This window comes from Protopterus annectens, chromosome 5.part0 (assembly GCF_019279795.1).
Source record: "Protopterus annectens isolate FY-2018-M chromosome 5.part0, PAN1.0, whole genome shotgun sequence".
NCBI lineage: Eukaryota > Metazoa > Chordata > Ceratodontiformes > Protopteridae > Protopterus > Protopterus annectens.
Window position 1 is genome coordinate 523,225,153 of NC_056735.1, and position 9,865 is coordinate 523,235,017.

The following is a 9,865-nucleotide window of genomic DNA, read 5'->3' on the forward strand; positions in this document are numbered from 1 at the left end:
TTGAATAAGTGTATCCAAGGGGGAATCTGGGTACCCTCTATGAGAAAACATATTCTTAATGGTCTGACACTCATCCACAAAATCATCGTCCAAACTAACCATTCTAGAGGCTTGTACCAATTGGCCCTTGATGACAGATTTTGTCTGGTGGAAAGGGTGGCTACTTGTGTAGTGAAGTAGCGTATTAGAATATGTATTTTTCCTAAAAATTTAGCTGTTAATGTGTTCAGAGCATAGTTTTTATTTAAACATATATCTAAGTATGCGATAGTATCGCTATGGTACGTAGCTGTAAACTGAAGGAAGTTAGTTGTATTATTAAAATAATTCAGAACTAACAAACTATCGTTCTCATTTCCATTAAACAGAATGAAAATATCATCCAAAAATCGTGTGTAAAAAACAAACCTGTCGTAAAAACAATTGCCCTTAAATACATATTCTGCTTCCCAGTAAGCCATTACCAGGTTAGCTATGCTCCCCCCACAGGGGGACCCCATAGCTACCCCTACCTTTTGCAGGAAGAACTCATTGGAGAAAATGAAATAGTTGTTTGACAGCACTAGATCTATAAGTACTGAGACCAGTTCAATCTCCCTAGTGGGTGCATTATGTTTTTTGAGCATAAAGACCACCCATTCTAATGCTACATCCTGAGGTATACTGGTATACAAATCCTTCACATCTATAGTGAGAAAGTTGTAATTAGCTTTAAATTCCAGATCACCTATTTTCTCCAAAAATGACCAAGAGTCCGTACAAATTTGGGTCTCATTGGCCAAATACTTTTGCAAGATAGCATCCACTACCTTAGCACAGGAGTACGTGGGTGATCCTCTACTGTCCATCAAAGGTCTCAAAGGCAGATCCTCTACATTCTTGTGAATTTTTGGTATACCAAAAATGGAAGGATATCTGGGGTAGAGTATTTTCAAGTAGTTGTATACTTTTTGGTCTATGTTTCCTACTATGAACAAGTCTTCTATGCAGTCTCCAATGGCTTTGTAAGCTCTGTTCACCTCAGTACGAGCAGCAGGACTATATGCTTCAGAGCTAAGTAACCTACCCATCCTCTGTTTATATTCAGTCATGTTAAAGACCACCAAACCACCACCCTTGTCTGGTTTACAAAACCTTAAGTCCTGCATTGAAAAAAATTGTAACATCTCCCTTTCCTCATTACTTATATTAGTAGGATAGTTTTTACCTACTTTAAACATGTTGACATGCCTAATGTCTAATTCACAACATTTTTCAAATAAATCTAACACAGGATGCAAGGGGGGGTTATATGTACTAGACACATAAAACCTGTCTCTGTGGTCTACATTATATACATTTCCCATCAATACATTAAAGTTTAATTTCCTAACATAAGATTTGATGTCCAGTATAGTGTCAAGAATATTCCATGGTTTAGATGGGATAAAGGTTAACCCCTTAGAAAGTAGATCAACCATATCACTACTGAATTCTGTGTCACTAAAATTATATACTTTATAATCCCCCACTTTGTTCATGATAATGTCAGGTCGAGTTACACAAACTTCCCCATAGTCAAGTAACTCAACTTGAGGACAAACTACAGTCTCTTCCAAGGAAGGTAGATCTCCATCATCATCATTAAGGCTGTTGTTCAGTACATCATCCAGATTAAACTCTTTTGTTAGTTCTTGTAGTTGTTGTATGCTCGTTTTCCCTTGTACTGGGTTTGTTGGTATTTCCTCTGTTTTGGTCTCGCCCCTGTGAAGGGGCCCTGCCGAAACTTTTCATTCTGCTGCAGCGCATTGTTAACAGTTTGGACACTACGTAGTCTGTTACACCACGGAGTGCTGCCCCCTCCCTCCCCATTCATCACTGGTGAACCAAAACCAGGGTTTGTGTTCAGCAATTCAGCCTCATTGTACTCTGGTTCAAGGGGTTTTGTGATCTTATTAATACTAGTTTGGTTCATCTGCCTAAGGTGGGTATCTTTTTACCCCAAACTTGTGCTGGTGGTGGGATGGGTTAAGCAGTTCCCATACTGTACGCTTTGATATCTCTGTCCAACTTTTTAATTTTGTTAGATTCCAATTTGAGCATATATTGATCAATACTAGAAAAAATCAGTTCGTACTCATATTTATATATATGCACAAATGGGTCTACTTCACTTACTCGACATCCCACATAACAGACACACAAAACACCGAGCTGACAACACCAACATTGTACAACACCGACACCACACATACCCGACACACACAATACCGACACATCTCCGTAATACATACACACAGCAATACACACAAATAACATTCAAAAAAAAAACACAGCACTCAACATAAATCTACCTAGGTCCCCTCACTCACACCCTGCTCACCATCTACATTAAACTAAAACCTTACAATTAAAACAAAATATCCAGTAGAAAAGTAAAAAATCTACAACACTTACCTTCACATTTCATGTTCTTGCAGTGGGGCTACACCCCCCCTGCATCCCCCATATCCCCATAACTTAAATATACCAACTCTGAGATTGCACTGCAACTTCCAAAAGAGTGGATTTCCTGTTCTGTTCAAGTTGGACTCGACCATTCGGAAGTCAGCATTCTGACGTGTCGGTCATCTAACACATCGAGCTTTTCAGCTCGGTGTTTCGTGTGTCAGTTTACTGAGATTTCAGTAATCCCAAGTAGACCCACACAAATACAAATGGATACATGTGAAAAGCATATTACACATCTGACAATAATAATTGAGAAAGTAGTATATAGGTTATTACAATTTATTAAACAAGAAGGTAATCATTAAATCTGATATCTGATAATAGAATTTAGAGCTACAATAAAACAATGCTCATTCCTACCAGTGGAAAGAAGATATTTAACACACAATTTTGCTTGCATGCAACATTTCTGAAGCTTAGTAACCAGAATGGATTTATGGTAGCTTTCCTATCATCTGACAGAAAACACTGTGTTTAAATTCCATGTTCTCCTGCATCCTTTTATGGCAAACCCCATATGCATTCAGCATACAAGTTACATAAATGCCTCATAAATAGAATATTCACTCATGTTCCACTAACTGAGTGTCCATCTCTTTGTGCTTAGAGTTTTCACATTATATGAAAGTCTGAGTTAGCCTCTCTTTCTCTTGTGCAGTGCTTATGCATGTTCTGTTTTTTTCTTTCTGAAGAGCATTCCCCTTAACAAATACCATACTTATGCAAACTTAACCTAGTGATAGCATCCCTCTCCCTAGAAAAGTGTTCTTTTCCATTTAAATGGGAAAGCAATTTTCTCCATAAAACTTCTTAAAACTAAATAGGAATTCTTGATAAACACATCTCAGTTGTTGCTGCATTTATTTGGTTACTCCAAGTGATCTCCACATGTGCAGAGAGACTGATTTTCACTAGAATGACTGGTGTCTCCTTCACTCGTCTTACACCTTCATTTCCACAGAATCCATCCGAGTCTCACACATTACAACCTATCCCCTGCCAATCCACTCCCTTTTTTCCCAAAATCGAACACTCTTCTTGAAGTAACAGCAGTTCTAAACTCATATCACACTGCTTCTGTGACATTAAGTCACTCAAGCCTAGAACACCTTTCTTGTATACTTCCAGTACACATCTAGACAGCTTTATAGTGTCCAGAACTTTTTTGTGCCTGTTTTTTTTAACTAAGTGACTTATAGCTAATAATAGGCAGTGTTAAAATGTACAAGGAGTTATTAACAAAATGGCACTAAGATTGTCAGTCTAGGATGACCTGCAGTAGAAAAATTAATTTTTGTTTGCCACTTATTATTCATATTTTGAAATGTATGTTCATATTTTCATAACTGAGAGGCCTACATGTTACTGAGGTATATGACCTGAAACACCAATGTGAGAGCCAAGATAATTCACCACCAGTACTGGTTTATATTATACTATACTAGAAATATTGCTAGCCATTTGCTACTAATTATGAAAACAATCAATATTTCCACAATACTTAATACTTCACTTACAAAGTGCTGCATAAAATTAAGTGAAACTTTTGATTTTTTTGAAGAAAACTTCCTCTGATATTTGCCCTGTAAGTTGTACATCTTGAGAAATATCCAATATTATTTGTTTTACTAATCATAGAAATAAGCATACATTTTCATATTTCTGTAAATATCTCAATAAATATGCACTTATAGAACAATTTCTTGTTGTCATGTGAAATATTGTCTGGTTAACAAAAATATTCTAGCAATATATGTCTAGGTTTTACACTTTAAGATATGAAAATTTGTTTGAGAAGGTTTACAAAAATATAGTTTGGGATTTGTGTGCATTATAATATATTACAGTTATTTTTGAAAAAGAGTATGAATGCACCAACAATTATCACTGTAAAGAATACTTCTTACTGAAGTCTGCTTGGGCTATAAAAATACCTAACTAAGCATTTCCAAGGAAAATCCTAAACCTTCTGGATTTTGAGCAGTTTTAATAATTTTCATTGTTCAAAAAATATTAACATTTCTTTAGTCTATGCTTTTTAGGTTTATTTCTCTGGAATACAACTTATGTATAGGTCACTGGAGATATACATTTTGCACCACATAGGTGTTAATAAATTAGCAGATATTCCCAATTTGCAAAGCAAAGCTAATTTACAAAAGTATTGTCATATCATTGCACCTAATATATATATATATATATATATATATATATATATATATATATATATATATATATATATACAGTATATACTTAATCACTATTAGAACACAATAACACCTTTAAACTTGGGAGCTATGCAGATATGCTCCCATTGTTCCTTTCTAAATTGTCTTTCCAGTCTCTCTTCCCAAACTTTTTTAAAATCCTTTGATTGATTCTTATAGTTACCATGCAATATTTTATATGACCAGCTAATTATACCTTTTTAACAGCAGCTTCTGTTCTAGACTTGATTAAAATCTCTATCAGGGTTGGTCTTTCATTTTAACACTCCCTGTCCCTTTCTCATTGCCTGTACTCTGATTTCAATCCCTAGTAGGGAAGTCAGTCTCAAACGTTCAATTCAAAGGCTCCCAAATATGCAATAAAGTCCAAAAGGTTTAAGATTTTCCTTGGAAATGCTTATGTCAATATTTTTATACCCCAAGCAGAATTCAGAAACATTTTCCTCAGGAAGAAAGTACATGCTGAAAGTGTGCTGGACAAGACAGAGGTAAATGGGAACATGATTTCTGGAATTGAAATGAGTTGGCAGAAATTAAAAATTCCATACAGAGTATTCCATCAGAAATGATGGAGAAGCAAATGGCTGTAAATAAGGAAATGAATCTTTTGAGTGGGGCACAGGATCCAAATTGCCTAATCACAGTAAGACCTTATTACCTTAATGCTATTGGCTGCCAAAAACAATTACTAGAAATGGAAATCAAAAAGTCAAACCAGAATCTAAGGACTTTTATATTTTGATTTCATAGTCAGGCGAACTATTGCTATGGAACAATTGTGTAGGTAAAAATCAGAAAGGAGTGGTCAGAATTTCCCCAATACAATTTGTGGTAACCCACTTGCTATTCATACAACTACTGATACTTAATCATCCACTGAAACCATAGGAGCAAACATTTCATCATATATATATATATATATATATATATATATATATATATATATATAATAAATCAATATTTTACATTTATACATTTAATGAAAGTGTGTGTGTGTGTGTGTGTGTGTGTGTGTGTGTGTGTGTGTGTGTGTGTGTGTGTGTGTGTGTGTGTGTGTGTGTTATACGTGCATGGATGTGCTTGTGTATATTTGTATAAAGAGATATGGGCTGGGATTCAGAAAATGTAGAGGCATTGCAGCAACTAACGTTGTGAGATGTAAGGCCATGGACAGAGTGTTCAAAGACATACATATTAATATTCAATGACATATTAATGTTCAAAGACATACATATCACTAGAGGTAAATGTGGAAGAGCAGAACTGGGCACAGTATATGCTACCATATACTGAGATGGTAATGAATAATATTATTAAAATTTATGGCTTGGTGTATGCAGATGAGGAAACTCAAGATAGCAGAGCATTTCAGACATGTATAAATATTGGGCCGGATTCACGAAACCTGCGTGTAAGACTGAATATGTCTTACTCGGAGGCTGCAGTTGAACGGTATGACGTCAGCATGCCATGCATATTCATGAGGCCATGCTGAATCATACCCAAGTCTAACATGGCCCGTAGGAAAGGAGGGGGTGTGTCCAATTGCCGAGTACAGCAAAGGGACACACCCCCAGAAGAGTCAGAGTCCTGAAAGTAAACACCCATGAGTGAGTCCGCTGAAATGTCAAGGAACATAACACCACACATCCCCACAGACTAAACCCTACTGAAAATATGTAAAATGTAAAAATAGCAGTTTCCTTTTTTTTTTTAATTTCCAAAATGTTTGCCCACATTTGCGCTCATTTGTGCAGGTATGCCCTTCGCTCAAACACAGTTAGCAGATATGACATTGAAAAGCATATAAGATCTACATATGAAAATTAAGCAAAGTAACAATAGTGTAGCAGTAAAGACGTCACCCAAAGAATAGGTAGTCACAGTTCGAGCCCCACAACATCCCCCACCATTTTTCTTTAAATAAGTATGAAACAATTCCCCGATATATATATAAATTTAATTTAAGTAAAATTTAATGAAATGGCCCATGTATTTCTGAACAAAACCTATATTATGTATATATAAAAAGGATCATAATTGCCCGTAGCTTAGCAGCACTTTAACAAGCTTAATATGAGTGCCCGTAGCTGAGCAGCACTTTAACAAGCTTAATATGAGTGCCCGTAGCTGGGCAGCACTTTACCCAGCTCAATATGAGTGCTTATGGCTAAATAACGCATTACCCAGCGTAAGCCATTTGCGCGGAGCTGCGCAGCGTGCCAACCAGCTTACCGTTGGGCAACGTTGGGCAAGCTGTAGCAAAGTCGCCTTTACACACAGACACACCTACTAGCCTGTCTAGACAGTAGTAAATTAAAAAAGCAATGGCAAGGATCAAACCCAGGAGAGTATGCACCATAGTCAAAGTACTGAACCACTAAGCCATGACAGTTGTACTGAGAAATACAGTATTACCATACATATAGGAATGAATGAAAATATAACCATGACAAAGTAGGTTTGTTGTAAGTAGAGAAATATCCAAAATGGCCAATCACAGATAAGTACGGGAAAACCAGCATATATAAGCCCCATAGGCGGGAATATACACCATAACTGATTGTGGTACCCATTTGCAGTCAGGATGGCAGGTGCAGGAGAGGGAAATCGCTTTAGAGCACAAAGGTGGGGCATTCAGGAGTCAAAATATATGGTTTGGCTCCTAATCCATGATCATGAAGCGCAATTCATGCAGGGCCAGGTTCAATTGGGAGCGTATAAGGCAGAGGTGTGGAACCGGTTGGCACATGATCTCACTAGTGCCACAGGCATTCCAAGGTCTGGTGAACAGGTCTGTCACCACCATGCGGACCTGAAGCGATGAAAGGAGGACCAACTGAACTGATGGATCCAGGGGGTCTGCCAAATGCCCAATGCCCCACTACTAAGTATCCATGTAATTAAGTATGTAAGAAATGCTATCCTAGCCTATAGTATGGATAGGTATGTTACAATATTCCTTCATTTATATTACAGCGGCAGGTGTTCGTTCCGCGAATCGGAAAGCCTATGCTGATAGGCTGGCGAGGTTGCACCACCAGGCAGGTTAGTAATTATTCTGCTGGTATTGTTATAGAATATAAGTGGGACAGCTTGTAAAAGAGTTCAGTGTTGTAACCCAGTAATAAAGGTCAAATAAGCCTAGAAGAAAGATTCTGCTAGTATTGTAAGATTAGGTAAGTGATGCAACCTGCAAAAGAGTATTGAAATTCAGTAATAAAGATTAAACAAGTCTCAAATAGAGTTCCCACATGTATTGTAATATCAGATAACTGCTTCAGCCTGAAAATGAGTGTTGTAATCAATCAACAAAGGATAGACAACTGTCGAATATATCCTTGTAAATTCTGCCATATGAAATAAGTGAGTCAACTGGAAAGGATTGTTGTAACCCAGTAATAAATGTTAATAAAGCCTAGAATTAAGTACCATCCTGAAATGTAAATATAAAATAAGTGAGAGTGTGAGAAAGAGAGTTTGGAGCTACCAAGAAAGCTGTAATAAGTCTGGAATAAAGGTATACTGCATTCACTACATAATGAAATGAATGAGACAGCCACAACCAAAGAGTGAAATGTCTTTAATAAAGTACAGAACCTGGACTGTGTCTGTCCCACAATTTGTATATGTTGCTGTACCCTTGCATTATGGAGATAGTATGGTTGTATGAAATGCTGAACATCCACAGTTGTCTAGACCCATATAAATCAAATGTAGCAGGATGCTTTACCTGAACACAGCCAGATATGAACATATATGAATAAAAATGGAATGTATATTAATGTAGCAGTAATATCCCCATCGCCAACATTCCTAAGGTTACATACAGAAAACTGTACTAATACATGTAGGGGATATAGATCTGCATCTACTAGGAATGCACAGTATATGTATAGGTAGTTTAAGTTGTTAATGTAATATTTCTCCACCCTGCCCTATTTTCACAAATTATGCCATTCCACACCAAACTGGGTATGTGTATTCACAATTAATTCCCATGGAGATTTGTCCTGTTGGTTTATACATATCTGCATGTACGTTGATGCATGTGCCCTATTCACATATCCAAACCTGATGGCCTGTTGCCACCAATCAACCCTGCATTCTTTTGGAATGTCCACTGTTGTTCTAAATAGCAAGTGTTATGCTTGCTGCTCAATGCTCAGAATTCATGTATGTTTGGTTAATGGGAATACTGATGCATGTTGTTACAACTAATTTTGAATGGTGTTGTTTGTTACTAACCCAAAATACCATAAAATACCGCTAAACATAGGACAACAGGGAAGGCGGGTTCCAGCGGACCCACCTCTCCCACCTCAGCTGGCGAGTGCACCTAGCACCAGTGCCCAGGCCGGGACCTCCTCCTCCAGTGGCCCTGTGCCACCTTTGGGTGGAAGTGCTGCAGGAGATGGGGCTCGTTCCCCCTCTGCAAGCATGGCCGGAGAGCCTCCACTCACCCTCCATAGGGTCCAGTCTGTGGTGCGTAGTGAGATCAGGCATTCTGTGACTGATCCCCTAAGCCAGCTTGAGATGAGAGTGGCGCAACTCATAGGTGTGCCTGCCCATCCTATCCAGCCCCCAGCACAGCCCCGGCCAGGGCTGTGAAGGTGCAGTGGTAACTGCTCATGGGTGGGGATCTCAGTTCCACTGTCGCCATCTGTGGGCTCATGGGCTTGCAATATCCAAACATCCGTCCCCGTCAATTGTGTTTACCCCCACATGTGTCATACTCTGCCCCTGTATGCATTTGTTTGTCTTGTGTGTTAACCTCCCCAACCTACCTCCCCAAATATACCTACATCCTGTACCTCACATTCCACTTTCACCTGAAAAAGAAATAAAAAAAGGTCACTCTGTTCCCACAAAAAAATTACGCCCCATACATAGCTGCCCATTTCACATACATGTCTGCTGGACATGTAAACTGATAATTACAATTGGCTGTACAACATATTTTGTTGTCCTCACCCCTCTCTCAGGGGTGGAAGGTGTCAAATCTCACTCTTCCCTACATCCTTCCTGCACATCCCAAGCTTGTTTTTCTACTGTCCTACCCTCTTTGTGCCCCCTTTTTCACCACTTTCCTATTTCCCCATTTTCTTTTCTTTAAAAGAAAATAGCGCGGGTGTTAGCGGGAGTAA